Source organism: Papilio polytes, unplaced genomic scaffold, assembly GCF_000836215.1.
Source record: "Papilio polytes unplaced genomic scaffold, Ppol_1.0 DF823991.1, whole genome shotgun sequence".
In the NCBI taxonomy this organism is placed as follows: domain Eukaryota; kingdom Metazoa; phylum Arthropoda; class Insecta; order Lepidoptera; family Papilionidae; genus Papilio; species Papilio polytes.
In genome coordinates, this window is record NW_013525213.1 from 2,083,879 (window position 1) to 2,099,688 (window position 15,810).

Below are 15,810 nucleotides of genomic sequence, written 5' to 3' on the forward strand. Positions count from 1 at the left end.
TGACCTTTTCAGTTGACGTTAACGTATATTGATTAAATTTCATTAACTTGAACTTAATTTAAGAACTTATGAATTAAGCAAGACTAAGTTACGGTTGCGTCTGCTTGAAGCGAAATATTTTTAAATTATTTCCACGTTTAAATGTTATTCAATACTAAACGTAAGAAACTACATTTTTGAAAATTCCTTTTGTGATATATACTAAAGTAAAAAGACAAATTTTTTTTTTAAAACTTACCGAAATTGTTTATTTTCTTAAAAATGACGGTTTTCGCTTATGAAGCGCCAATAGTCTTTCGGGTAAATATACGGAAAGGGAAACGATCAGGAGTTCAAATCGAAAATAACACCGAGAATGTTGACTGAAAAATGTTGACTTTCTTACTTTAACATCTCCTTCAGTACAAGAGGATAGTTTTCTTATATAAAAACAACTGACAATCGCTATCCGTAAAACTGTTACATACAAAATTTCTTAGCAAGCAATTTACTACGATTGAAAGTGGAATCTCTCTCTCTCTCTCTCTCTCTCTTAGGATCCCAATTGTAGATTTTAATTACATTAAAAAATACAAGATAATCATACTCATACTAATATTATAAATGCGAAGGTTTAGATGGATGGATGTTTGTTAGAGTTTGTAGCCTAAACTGCTGAGATGTAGAGGATAGTCTGAGAAAACATATAGACTACTCGTTTTTTTAATTCTACCCGGACGGAGTCACGGGCGAAAGCTAGTTTTTAAACCAATTGGCAATTAAACTCCGTAATTATCAAATAAAACGATGATTGATGCGTTTATATTAATTAAAATGTAATTGTGGTCGGCGCTGTGGTAATTTGCGGCGATATCTACCACTACCGCCGCCTACCGGGAGGATATCATACTAATATCTCGCTTATCAAACATATTGGCTTAATTAATAACTAGTACCAACTTAGGCGAGCTTACTCTAAATAAGGGTATGGTAGGCCAATATCCTTTTTTCCCGGTCCTACCCATTTTTAAAAGACAGTAAATCAAAACTTTTGAAGGTATAAGTAAAATTAAATATGTTTTCATGGATTTGACATTTGTGGCGGTTATTTCGCTACTTGAGTCCCTTTCCCTTCCACCCTTTTCTTTAGAGGAAAGGATGACGAGCAGGAAGGGGAAATGTCCTCTTTATGTGGGTCTCCTCCTCCGTCAATTAGTAGGCAACGCATATGCAATTGCGGATATTTATGGGTAGTGTCGATTTCCATTTCGGTGGATTCAGGCCACTTGCTCGTTTGCCACCTTATATTATAAAAAAAAACTTAAGATTAACAGTTTGTTTTAAGGTCGTAAAATATGGTCGCCATTGAAGGACGTAGATGCAAGTGATTCAATTGTTTTTGCGAACATTGTCTCTTATGATGACGGAGTTTTAAAATTTCAGTCTTACGGACGCACGACTTGAATAAACTATAGCACAACTGTTGTCGATTGTCGATTGTTCACAAGCAATTTAACTGTTTAGGACAACTAAATTGAGTAGTGTGCACCTCTATAGCTCAAAGGAATCAAAGCAAGACTAAATTGTGCTATCCTTTTGTCAAAGATTCGAATTTGCTTCTTTTCCAGCATTAGTGTAATTTATTAAATTATCTACTAATTAAAAATTTAATATGGTCACTAAAAAAGAAGACGAGCCTTTTGAAAGTCGTGTATATCCTACTTGAATATAGATTCTAATTGAAACAAATGGGTTTTCTGAACGCTTATGAAAAAATATAGCTAAAAGAGATAGTATACCTTTCGTTATCACCCCCGAGGGTGTTGAATTATTTTTCCACGAGGGGTTGGAGTAATTTTCATGTAACGCATTATTTGAATGCATTTGCTGCATTTAGATGATACTAGAAGATTTAGAAATTTGCGACGTATTTAAAAGTTCCAGATTCAATCTATTTTCAAACTATCGTTCGACCGCAACTCCGTCCTCGTGGAATTAAATAAATGAAAGCGAGTACACTATGTGTTCTTCCAGACTATTTTCTACATCTATACCAAATTTCATCGAAATCGGTTCAGCCGTTTAGGCTACAAACTCTAACAAACATCCATGTAAACTTTCGCATTTATAATATTAGTATGATAGTATGATTAACTGTCTATGCGCCGAAGTTTTGATTTATAATTAAAATATATTAGAAGAGAAAATAATTATAAACGTCAACATGATAAACAAAAATTTCGGTTAAAATTTTTAAATCAGTATGTCACAGCGGCTTATATTTTTTTCACTTCTACGAAAACTTATATAATTCTACAAAATACGAATAATATCAATTTAATGAAATTATTTCGCTTAAATCTGCGGACTGTTTAAACAACATTTACTTTATTAACTCATGAAAAAGCCTTAATTATTTGGTTAAATAACGATAAATCAAAATTTAAAGGAAATGTATAATACAATTAAATAACCATACGTATTTTTTTAATCAATCATATTAAAATAACAATAATAACTAAGTATAAACCTTATAGACACAATCAAATATATTAAAAAAAGTTAAAAATATCTCTATCATATTTCCAACTCGAAATCGTTCACAATTTTTCTGAAGGACGGTGAAAAACTTGAAAAATTTCCAGTTTGTTGACTTTAGTTACCGAGGCTAGTTCGTATTCCGCGATAACTTAATGACTTAGTAATGACGCTGTTGAACTGAGACGAGTGTTCTCAAAGTTTTCCGTATAATGACGTCACAATTTGATAAATTTTAAAGCCTTAGGCAAGAGATGAGATAGATTTTTAATTTTACTAGTATAAAAACTACATCAAAAACTGTTGAATCCTATTATAATATAGCTTTCGTCTACGACTCACTAAATTATAATTTAGAATTAAAAAAAAACAAAAGAGAGTAGCCTATCTCTTCCCCTCCAGAATATCCTCCTCCCTCCCTTCCAGAGTATCTTCTAAGTCTGTACCAAATTTCATCGAGATCCGTTCAGCCGTTTTTGCTACAAACTCTAACAAACATCCATCCTTCCATCTAAACTTTCGCATTTATAATATTAGTAAGAAGTAAGATAACTAGCTTTCGTCCGCGATTCCGTTCGCAAAGAAAAGCAGCAAACAAAAGCAAAGTAGCCTATGTGTACTTCCAAACTATGCTTGACAACCATGCCAAATTTCATCGAAATCCATTCAGCCGTTTAGGCTACAAACTTAACAAACATCAGTCTAAACTTACATATTTATAATATTAGTAAGATAAATACATTAAAATACAGATACAAGTCTCAGTTAAACTACAATCAATATTCAACCTTAAACAATAACGACGTAAAGTCTAAAGTAGAAACAACACTAACACTATCTGCTTTTCTATTTCGATCTTTCTAAAATTCAAAATTGAATCCAACATCTCCTGTAAACAAAATCTATTATGTGCTAAAGTGAATATATAACGCAAACTCTCTTCATAAAATATTTATGTATGAAAATTGAATGGAGCAGGAGAGCGCCGCTAGGGGCGCTAGTGGCGCGAAGCCTTACTCACTTATGTACATTGAGTAGAGTTAAACTCTAGATGCTTTTATTTAAAGTGCTTCTGCGTTTTGGTTTAGGTTTCTACAAAATTCGTAACGAATTTCAAAATAAATGTATCACTACAGTAGCTGTTCCCGTGCGGTTACACCCGCATTTAATTATAAAAACTTTATTTTATTGTTCACATGTGTCAAATTATCAATTGCAAATGTCAAAATACCAATTACCTTACAATAGCGATCTAGTTTCCTTGATGTTGGCAGCAACTTATGGTCTCTTTCCCACATTAGGGTTTTTACTCAAAATATTTAACCTCTAAGCTTAATGACGTGAAAATATATAGCCTAAAGCATATTGTAAGTGTAGGGCTTTATATTAAAAAAGAATTATTCAACAATATGCTGTAATAGCTGACATCTTAGGCACCAAAGAAGTGTGTGTTAACACTTTATTATAATAGTATAGATAGTAAAAAAAACCGCTTCCCGCTGTCCATTTGTGTGCTTAGATAGTTAAAACTACGCGCCGGGTTTTGATGTAGTTTTTTTAATAGATAGAGTGATTCAAAAGGAAGGTCGATATGCATAATATAGTACTGACGTACTGATTTAAGAGGTTTCTAATGTGGTGTATTACACACATTTTTGTATTAGCATTAGACCCAGGCGAAGCTGGGACAGGTTGCTAGTTTTAATAAGACAAAAAGGTATCTTAGATCTTTATTTCTGTAACTATCAAGTTTTGTTGCGGGACTAGGTAGTTAGTAGAGACCTAAATTAAAGCATATTGGAGTTTTATAAAAAAACCTAACCTCACTTCTTAGCTATAATTTCAATTACTATCAGCAAAAGTTACATTAAAATTACGATGAATGGAAAAAAATATATTCGTCGCTTTCTCAAATATTTGTCAAATTAACTATAGAAATATGAAATATGTAAGTAAATATTTTTTAGCAGTTAATTCGTTTTTTCAAAGTAATATATAGTGAGGTTAATAATAAAAGGGGTCAATGGTAGATCGCAAGGTGGAAGGCGCAGGGAGCGTCTGGCCGCGATGCTGGGTCGATACAGCGCGTCTGTCACTTAGTGATGCTACTCTATCAAATCTATCGATATCGATGTTTTTAGTTTTCACAATAATTAACAAATATTGTTTTAACGCTATTAGCTACATTTTTACTTCAATTCATTTGTTTTTTTTTTGTATTTCATTTTATATGTAGATTTTGTGGGATAGAATTGAAAACGATAAAAGTTCTAAAAATTGTAGCTCAGTTTGATACGCAGTTTGTTTTTTTTACATATTACGAGTAGCTGACGAGAAGTGTCCTTATTTTCTATAGGATTTGGTGACGTGATTTTATTTTATTTTAAATATTTGATAATCGTAAATCTATCTCGCTTATTTATACTATCATTAGAAAATCTTACTTAACCCTTACATATTTAAGTTACGTAAGAGTACATTTCCCGTAAATTGATTCTCCGCGACGGCCACTAACAATATTTTCTCTATAATTATCGGTCTACCCTCAATTTTCGAGCCATTAACTAAAATGATGGTCCATCAACACCTCGTCGCATTTTACTGGATTAATTTTACTTAGAAATTCAATAAAACCGTTTAGTTTCTCAGTGGGTATAATCTATTTCTATCTATTAGTAAATTTATAGAGAAATAATTCTTTTTTGAACTTTCTACAATATCAAGAAAGATTTTCATGCATACAATTAAGGAGTCGATCGGCCCAACGAAAAAATAACTGAAGTAAATTGTTTTTGGTATAATTGTAAAAAAAACTAACTGTTAATATATTTTAGAAATTCAGTAAAGAATTTCATTTATCATTCTCTTCGCACCTGCACTTCGGCCGTCAAAAATTAGTCACTCCTAATGAAAAGGGGTTCACAGAATTTAATTTGTCAAGGCGTTCGATGCGTCTTGCTGCCCTTTCAATTAGTTCAATTTAAATTGACTTTGATTTAGTATAATGCACTTCATCTTCGCTTCGGTTTTGGTAATATTTTAAGACTCTTTGTTTTATAACTGACAATTATTGCTTATCCACAAGCAATTTAAGAGTCTACGAACTTTTAGTCCTTTTTCCATGTACCAAACTTTTTATTTCAATTATTATATTTGAAATTCAGCTAACACACTTTATTGTCAAATTTAATATATATCAATATTTGATTTCGGTTTTAATTTTCTTATTACAAAATTTTAACTACGCAATTTTATCGATGATTGTAAACTCCGCGGTCCCATCACTAGATTTTTCCCCTATATCGTTCTACCATCTATACATAGTGCGTGTATTTTAGAATGATTGTAAGGGACCTTCTGTCTACATCAGTCAGTGAATCTGACATTGCTTTTAAATATACTTCTAGCTTATGACGTCAGAATTGTAAATTTATTCAGGGATCTCGGATGACACGTTATTTTTAGAGATATTTATCTATTTAATTACTAACTCATACAAATTAAAATCAATTCTGCATGAAAGGTGGATTTATTCTTTTAATTTCATGTTTATTTTTTAGACTTGAATGCCGAATATTTAAGTAGCAGAGGTCAAAATGAAATTCATTTTCTCTGCATATTCCTCTAGGTCACAGTCTTGATGATTGTTGTTTTTCTTATGTAATCCTACTTCTTACCAATGTAAAAATGCGAAATTTTAGAAGGTTGGATGTTTGCTAGAGTTTGTGGCGTAACTGCTGGACGGATCTCGATGAAATATGGTATGGATGTAGAGGATAGTCTGGAAAAACATATAGGCTACTTTTCTTTTATCCACGCGGACGGAGTCACGGGCGAAAGACAGTTCTAAATAATAGTCTACTATCCTTGGTAATTTTGTTTTAACATTTTTTCAAATCAAATTACATCTGTCTTTTTCGCAGATCACATAAAAAATGAAACACTCAACATGCAACCCTAAAAAATGTCAACCCCATAAACAGTAATAAAATCTTATTCATGCAAATTAGATGCGATACCTCCCTGTTCAGTGTAGATTACAGACTCTTATACAACTTACAAATTATAATTATGCGAGTAAAAGCCTTTGAAGTTTTGATTAGGGTAACATCACTGGAATAACTACAAGTATTTTGTACAGATTATAAATTAAATTGTACAATTAATACTGGTTTGCAGAATTTTCCATTTATTTTATCACTAGCTTTCTCCCGCGACTCCCTCCGCGCGGAGCTAAGAAAAACAAATGCAAGTGGCCTATGTGATCTTCCAGACTATCCTCTACATCTATGCCAAATTTTAACGAAATCCGTTCAGCCGTTTAGGCTACAAACTCTAACAAAAATGTATTCATCCATCTAAACTTTTGCATTTATAATATTACTAGCTTTCGCCCGCGACTCCGTCCGCGTGGAATTAAAAAAAAAAAACAAAACTTAGTAGCCTATGTGTTCTTCCAGACTATCCTCTACATCTATGCCAAATTTTAACGAAATCCGTTCAGCCGTTTAGGCTACAAACTAACAAACATCTATCCATCCATCTAAACTTTCGCATTTATAATATTAGTATTATTAGTCAGTACGTACTAATCGAGATGTCGCGTATCAAACAGGTTATTTACGTAATCTATAATTATTCAAGTTTTCCTGATTAAAAAACACTTTTTCCTGCTTTTTGTTAATTTAAACTTGTGCTAAGAATCGTTTACAATAGTTAAATGGCAGAATTCGAACCCTCGACCATGTGTTATAGTATTGGCGCTTTAATTATATTATACCTTTTTTTATATTACTACGTTGGTGGCTCAGTGGTTTAAGCACTTGACTTGTAATCTACAAGTGTTGGGTTCGAATCCCACTGTACCAATGAGATTTTCGATTTTTCATATGCACATAATTTACCCGACGTTCTTATAGTAAAGGAAAACATCGTGATGCTTGCACATATCGGCGAAGAAATTCAAAGATATGCGTAAAGTCAACCAATCCGCAGTGCAGTGTGGTTGACTATGGCCTAGTCACCCCTTACTTTAAGGTAGGCTTCGAGCCCCTCGGTGGTGGGGACGTATAGTGAGCTGGTGGTGATGACGACGATCTTTTATATACTTCCTTCTTAAATAAAATAATATAAATGAAACTTCTAAAGCGAATTCTGCACTTCAACTCAAATATAAAGTCCGTTAATAATTTCATAGCAAACGAGTTTCTCACAGTTTGCTCTTCATCAAAAGTACGTCGAATTTTCACTCGTAGTTAGAGGAAACTGCACATTAATTATAAAACTACCTAAAATGTTAACTTATTTTTATAACATAAGGTGGCAAACAAGCAAGCGGCCTGAATCAACCGAAATGAAAAGCGACCGCTGCCCATAGACATCCGCAATTGCAGATGCGTTGCCTACCCTTAATTGACGGAGATGCACACAAAGAGGACATTTCCTTTTCCTATGCGTCTCCTCCACCGTTTAATCCACATGTTCCTCCCATCCTTTTCTCTTGAGAAAAAGGTGGAAAGGGAAAGAGACTAAAATTAGAGAATTACTTCCACTTCACGCCTGTTTTCTGTGTGGTCGTGGTATTACACCGGGCGTGTCGGCCCATTCGTGCGAAGATGTTAAAGCGGACTCTACCACTTCAAAAACTTAACTTCTAAACCAGAATTAAATTAAATATTTTTTAATTTTTATTTTTTTATTATCAAAAATCTCCAGCTAGCATATTTAATTATCAAGATAAAAGACTGTTGTCTATGGTCTTACCATAAAATGTAAACAGTATTTCAAATACTTCATAACTTAAATATACTTCAACCTTTTTAAATCGTCACAATATGACTATTCGTTAAAAAATGTAATGTTTAAACTTGCCATAATATAGTTCATATGGCAACACTTTTCCCGTTTCACAACCCTACTAGAATATAATATGCAGCATAAAAGTAATTAATGCAATTAATATTTACACTTTGGTATAAATTTATTTATCGACACTTGACTGACGTTGAATGATGACCGTTCAAAAATATCGATTTCATATCAGTTTATGAAAAAAAAACAAAAGAAAGTAAGTCTATGTGTCCTTCCAGAGTAACCTCTACATCTATGCCTTTCATTTAGTTGTGTTCAGCAGTTGCTAACTCTAACATCCATCCATCTAAATTAGATTAGTAAGATTTTTTTGTTTGTTGTCAATAAAAAATATTGGTTATAGTTTCTCGTTTCCATTGGATTCGAATACATCTTAATTTAAATGTAAAGATATAGGAATATCGAAGACTTAAAAAAGGACACGTATTCTTCAAAAGTAACAAAAGAAACAAACCTTTTAAAGAGAATATAGCATACTAGCTGTTCCCGTGGCGGCTTTTACGCATGTAATTATAAATATTTTATTGTTTACATTTCTCAAATTCTCAATTGTAATTGTCAAGATTACGGTTACCATAACCTTATAGTTTATAGTCCGTTTCCTACTTGAAGGTTTTCCAATTTACTTACCCCCTAAGTTTAATAACGTAAAAACATAGAAGGTTTTTTTATTAAAGAAAGAGTTATACAAAAATATGCTGTGATTGCTGACATCCATCAAAGTAGTGTGTTTACGCTTTATTATATTAGTATAGATATAAATCGACTAGATTATTCAATAACTAAAGAAAGAAATAACCACAATATTTCAATTAACTAATATGTTATGATATAATTGGTTAACAACACTGCAATCTGTTTCAATTTCGCGCCGACTAATATGGTTGTCGTATTTACATTCAAAATATTCGATATGGTAATTTATCATTCATTCATTCCATTTCCCGTTGAATCTGGCAATATTGATATGTGCTCCGTTATTGCTGCACGCAGGGCTGCCAACATTGACGCACGACATTTTAAAATAAGACATATGACATAGGCTACTCACTACTTTGTTTTATTTTTCATTCCACGCGGACGGAGTCTCGGACGAAAGCTAGTGTATAATAAAGTTAAATAATTTAAGTAAATAAAATGACAATAACACTTTATTGGCATATGTGAACGCATTATCAGTACAGGGCACATGCCAGTAGATTGCATTCCAGTTGCTTTACTGGCATACTCAGTCTTTAAGATGTAAAAGTCTTAAATATATCAAAAATTCCATTCTTGTGAAAATAACTTCAAAATGTTGCTTAAATAAATCTTACTAATATGATAAACGTGAAAGTTTAGATGGATGTATGTTTGTTAGAGTTTGTATCCTAAACGGCTGAACGGTTTTTGATTAAATTTAGCATAGATGTAGAGGATATTATGTAATAGGCTACTTTTTCAATCCCACGAGCGGAGTCGCGGGCGAAAGCCAAATAAATAACTATGAAAATTATGATCCTTAAAATGCCAGGTAATATCTAAACGACCCGATTTAACACCTCAATGTAGTAACTAAACAAACAGACAAATCACCTATAAATTGTGTAGTAAGGAGGGAGATTAAGCACGATTTTCATCCCCTAATGCCATAAGACCTATAAATTCACAACTCGTAATTATATCTGCGTAGTTTAAACACTTACTAACTATCGCACGCGACTTTGCTCGGAATTAAGGTGATATTATATAAGTTCTTCCAGACTAACATCTACTATACATTTCATGGAGATGCTTTCTTGTATAAGTTTGTATTGCAAATAAAGTGCTCCGTAAATATTTCACCTGGACATCAGTTATACTAGAACCGTCCCTGAGTAGAGCTTTCCTCGAACTTTTCTGTAAGCTTTTATAAGTATAACAATATTGAACTATTATCTATATCTATACTGATATTATAAAAAGGAATGATTTGTATTTTTGTATTTTGTGGGCATTGAAGTAACTCAAAAACTACTGGGACGATTTTAAAAAATATTTTAACGATAGAAAGGTATTTTATCAGTTAGTAACATAGACAAAAAATTTTAATTTCACGCAGACGAAATCGCGAGCAACAGCTTGTCTTGAACAATCTAAATAAAAATACATATCCAAAATAATATGACATTCGTAAACGCAATTTAGTTTATCTGAAAGAATACGTAGCAATACCTGCCAAATGATACTGCCAATAGAATACTTTGTAGCGAAACTTCAAAGCATTTTATATCTTTAAAGTCGGCTACACACGCCCAGATTTATCTAACAATTATGAAAGCTGGCTGAGAACTGATCAGTTCCCAGTTTTGATCGATTTCTTTAACCGATCAGACTGTTCAGATAAAACTGAGCGTGTGTACCGGGCTTTATGAATTCCGCACAAGTCTAGAACTTATATTTAACACGCAAACTACGTAACAGGCCGATATCGGCCTGCCGCGGTGCTTTAGGTGGTGCGGACAAAGAAAATTATGTCCCTCTCGCTAATGAAACGATTATCTCAGGTATATATTATATTTCTACAAAGTTATAATTTAATCTATCCTAGTGCTGGTGGGTCTAGAAAGACCTACCACGCACTGACGGAAATATCATTGGGGGCGCATTTTGGCCCGCCGCCGTAGATGTAGAACTATAATTTCACTTGCCGCAGTTAACGTGTTAAATGAATAGATTTTCTTTTGTTTGCGATTTCGACGCGGAATTAAAAATAATAGTAATAAGTGTAAGTCTTGTAGTTTTTGAGTTTTCTCGTTACATAAAATACTAAACATTATCTATACTTATATTATAAAGAGGAAAGATTTGTATTTTTGTATGTATTGATAAAACTCAAAAACTACTTGGCCAATTTTAAAAATTCTTACACCGTCAGATAGGTATTTCATCTGTGAGTAATATGGGCTATATTTTTTTTTAATATCACGCGGGCGAAATCGCGAGCAACAGCTAGTTTTTTTTTTATATGTGGTCTAGCTGTTCCCGTGCGACTTCATTCGCATGAAATTATGAAAAATATTTTATCGATTACTTTTGTCAAATTCAATTGCAAATGTCAAAATGACAGACATAACATGATGACAAAACATGTCAATTTTTCATTCTTGATGTTGGCAGGAACTTATGGTCTCTTTCCCACATTCGGGTTTTTATCTAAAATATTTACCCCCTAAGTTTAATGGTGTTAAAATATATAGCCTAAAGCGTGACGTAAGTGTAGGGCTTTTTATTTAAAAAAAGAGATATTCAAAAATATACTGTAATTGCTGACATCTTAGGCAACAAAGAAGTGTGTGTTTACGCTTTATTATAATAGTATAGATGAGTAAGAATAAGAAAGTAAATTTCGTCTTCACTTAACTTGAAATGTAATAACATGTACGTGTCCAATCTTTAAATATAATAATGGTTGTAAAACGCAAAGAAATTTTGCGCCTCCTTATCTCAAGCGCCAAACAAGCGAACTGCGAGGGGGAGATCCCCCTTCCGACCACATCTCCCCTAACCCCACATCCCACTCTCAGAAAGGGGCAGATTCTCGCAGGTAAATGAAAAACGCAATTGATTAACGTAGATAAGTTATTCTTGTCTATTGTTATAAAAAAAAAAAACTAAAAACCTTTACCTTCTACTATAATAAACTTTTACAACGCTAAACGTTCAATGTTGGTTTTCCAACGATTTAACAACTAAATTATATTGTTTAAACTATCATGAGACATAATAGTAACAATTTACAATTTAGTGGAACAGGCCCTTATATTTTTATTCAGAAACCAGATAACAACAAATAATTATACAAATTGCGATACAAAAATTTGAAAACGATTCCTTTTTTCAAGCAATCTATTGTAAAACATTCAAACGTTTTCTTTGAGTCGTATCATTAGATTAATGTAAAAATATCTTCGATTCATTTCAGATACTGTAATATCTCATTTATGTAACATCAATCATATTTAAAAACTCATTTAAGAATTCCTTTAATATTTCCTTAACGTGAGTTTACGCATTTGAAGTATACGTTCAAAAACGTATAGTGTTTTAGTTTCAGAATAAAAAACATTAGAACAGTTTTGTATTTTTAATTTAAACTACATTTAATTTATATTTGAAATATTGTAAGAATAGTAGAAAAAAACTGTTCCTTTTTATCTTTTAATAAATCAAATAATATCACGTATTTTCAACTTCACAGACAATATTTCCCGCTTGTAAACGCAAACGTCTCTTTTGAACGTGACATTTACGCGCCGCCATTTTGAATTCGCTGCCAACATAAAGAATATAATAGACAAAAATGCAAAGAAGGTTATAAATAAGGAGTCCACTTAAAAATTCATTAACCACAAACAAATAAAGGTCGAATAAAGGACTTTAATTAATGTTTCGCTAAGATTTGGGCAAATTAAAAAGCGGTGCCCTCTAGAGTCCTGTAGGCGTGCGTCTGTCGCGGTCAGAAACGTGGATTTCTTAACACAATTTTTAACTAAAGCGTTACCCATTGTTTTATTTTTATGGTATTTTAATTAGGAATTATTTCAACTAGAAATTTGGTCATATGACAACATGACTGACTATAACCCAGAGGGGTAGACAGAGACAACAGATCATTTTGAATTTAGTTTATTTTTTGCTGTTTTTGCTGTAAACAAAAACACTATTCAAACATTTATACAGACAATATGCGATTATTTGAAGAAGTTCTGGTAATTTTTTGCGTCATTATCTTTTAGAATAATAAGAAAATTGGTTTTATGTGGAAATCGAGCACGTATAGTTGGTTTTCAAAACTATAACCATATTTTAAGCTGTTAACAAACAAAAAATCTAGTGTTATTTCATAACAGGACACAAGGGACGTACGGCATTTAGTAAATGCCGTGCCTATAAAGGTGAGCGCACAATTACCTAATAACTAAATGCCATTGGTATAGGTTACAAGCAAATTGCCAGTACGTCGCCATGACAAAGACTGCGTTCGATGGACGATGGAATTTAGTGATGTGCTAAATGGAAGTTAACTTTGTTATTAAATTATTAGCAAATATTAATAAAAACGATGTCGTAAATGTATATTGTTTCTAAATATTTTACTCGTAAAATACCATTTACTTTAAAGAATTTATTATCTTAAAACTTCTTTAATAATTTAGATAAAAATGTTAATACTGCAACTATTTCAGCTATTCGCCCCTAGATGGCGCTATGAATTACAAAGAGCAACTATGCACAGCGTCTCATAGTCGCATAGTTTCGTGCTGCGACACGCTCGTTGCGCAGCTGCCGAACTTTGAATTTATGCCAAAATACATAGCCGATAGACACTCACAAGGCAAAGTTTAGGTCAAACTTCAGTTATGGCGACTGTTGATTAAACTTTAGTACAGAACGTTCATTGTCTAGTTTAAGCTCCGCTCTCGGATTGTGGTTGCCTTTTGATATCAAAAACCTCTTCTGTACAACAAATATTTGTATAAATCATCGCCCGTCTCATTGTTTCGAGCCCGTGAAGTTAATTTAATTCCCTTCGTCGAAACAAATCGAGCAGAAAACTTGTTTTAACTTTAATGAATTATGGTTTATTTTGTATTTTATGTTGTATTTGTGTTTTTCGTTATTGATGATATTTATTACTAAAATAATGATATCTATGAAATAAGATTTTATTGCAAGAAAGAATCCGTAGTAATGTTTACTTTCACAAGCGCCATCTAGTATCGAATAGCTTTAACTCGATATCTTTTGAATTTGAAAACGTTAAAACCATGTAAATACGTTTATCGCACGTTCACACCTGAACGACTCGCATTGCATTTTGCCGGGATTCCATGTAGATTTGGAGTAAATAAGAACCGCTTTCTATATGTTAGTTCCAATTGAATACACTCTAACATCGGATTGAAAAATGTAAAACGTACATTTCAATTGTTCGACTTAGAGAGGAATGTGAAACATTTTATCGCCTTACAAATACGGTAAAAACAAAAAAAAAAGATTGGAGGCGCCGGGTATCGATCCCGGTACCTCTCGCATGCTAAGCGAGCGCTCTACCATCTGAGCTACGCCCCCGGTATGCAGAATGTCAAAAAAATTAAGTAGTTAATAAAAAAAATATGTCCATACGAAACTATAATTTTAAATTTAGAAATCATAATTTAGATCAACATTTTATTTGATACTACGTGAATTGAAAAAAAAGTATTATTACAACAATTGTGAATTATAATTAATGTAAAATGAAAATATTACCATGAAATTCCTATATTCCATAAACATCGTAAAAATCACAAAAAAAGTTGCGCCCAACGTGGGGCTCGAACCCACGACCCTGAGATTAAGAGTCTCATGCTCTACCGACTGAGCTAGCCGGGCTGTGACAGACAATTTGAAATATTAGATTTGGTAAATCAAGAAATATTTGAAACAATACAATAATATTAATATATCGAAATTAGTAACTAATTAGTTATTTAAAATATATCTTAAACGAAAGCCTTTATTTAAGCTAAATTATCAAAACTAGCAACATTTACCACAATTTGTTAACTAATTAAAAATATCTGTCACTAGATGGCGTTGTTGAAAGAACAAAGCTGCTATGTCTAATTTTAAAATATTTTTTTACGCAATACAAAAAGCTATTAAAACACAAAGTCTAGACCAATTAAGCGGGTAATAAGTAAAGGTGCTGGATTGCGCTTGTCGGAACAAATTGACCGGAAAATCTATTCAAAAATCGGTTTTAATTAAATAAAAGTTTCAACAATCTTCACAATTTGAAACCGGTAATTGGCGACAGGTTTTTAGAAAAAAAATTAACGGATTTTCCACGACCCCTTGGCGACTACGAAAGCACTCAGCTTTTGCTTCGGTTAAAGTATAGTTGGCTGCAGTTTGGATCGATTGAAAACCGCATTTAAACTTATTTCGATTTATCGAGTACGGGAATTGACTTTTCGCTAAAAGGTTTAACAAAACAACTCTTAAATGCTCAGAATTTCCGTTAATTAACACGAGTCAATTTAATTTTGTTCGCTTATTTAATCCTTCAATTTGATAGATCTATTCATTTCTTTTCTAACATTATCATATTTGGTTTTTTTTTATAACCTAAAAATGTGTAATATCTTAATACAAATATGATAAAGTATTAATTTATTAATTATTAATTTGTATTTGATATTATTTCGTGGAAATCTATTATTACTTCCATCAGAGTTATGTTCCAATAATTAGTTGTATTGTTCCAGACGGCCGGTAATCATTTAGTTGGCAACTCTGTCATTTGCCACAGAGAATAAATATTATTTTGCTTTCGTATCAATGTTGAATATCGATACATCGAAATCATTGTTGAGAATTTTTAATCTGTATTTTCTTAGTTTTAAATCTGTTAGT

At 32.4% G+C, this 15,810-nt stretch overlaps 2 non-coding genes across 2 annotated transcripts; both read right to left on the reverse strand.

Annotated features, from left to right (window-relative positions):
- Positions 1-14,408: 14,408 nt before the first annotated feature.
- Trnaa-agc lies at positions 14,409-14,481 on the reverse strand. The gene has a single exon. It is a non-coding gene; the product is annotated as a tRNA-Ala (tRNA).
- Positions 14,482-14,711: 230 nt separating this feature from the next.
- Trnak-cuu lies at positions 14,712-14,784 on the reverse strand. Its single transcript has one exon. It is a non-coding gene; the product is annotated as a tRNA-Lys (tRNA).
- Between the last annotated feature and the right edge of the window lie 1,026 nt (positions 14,785-15,810).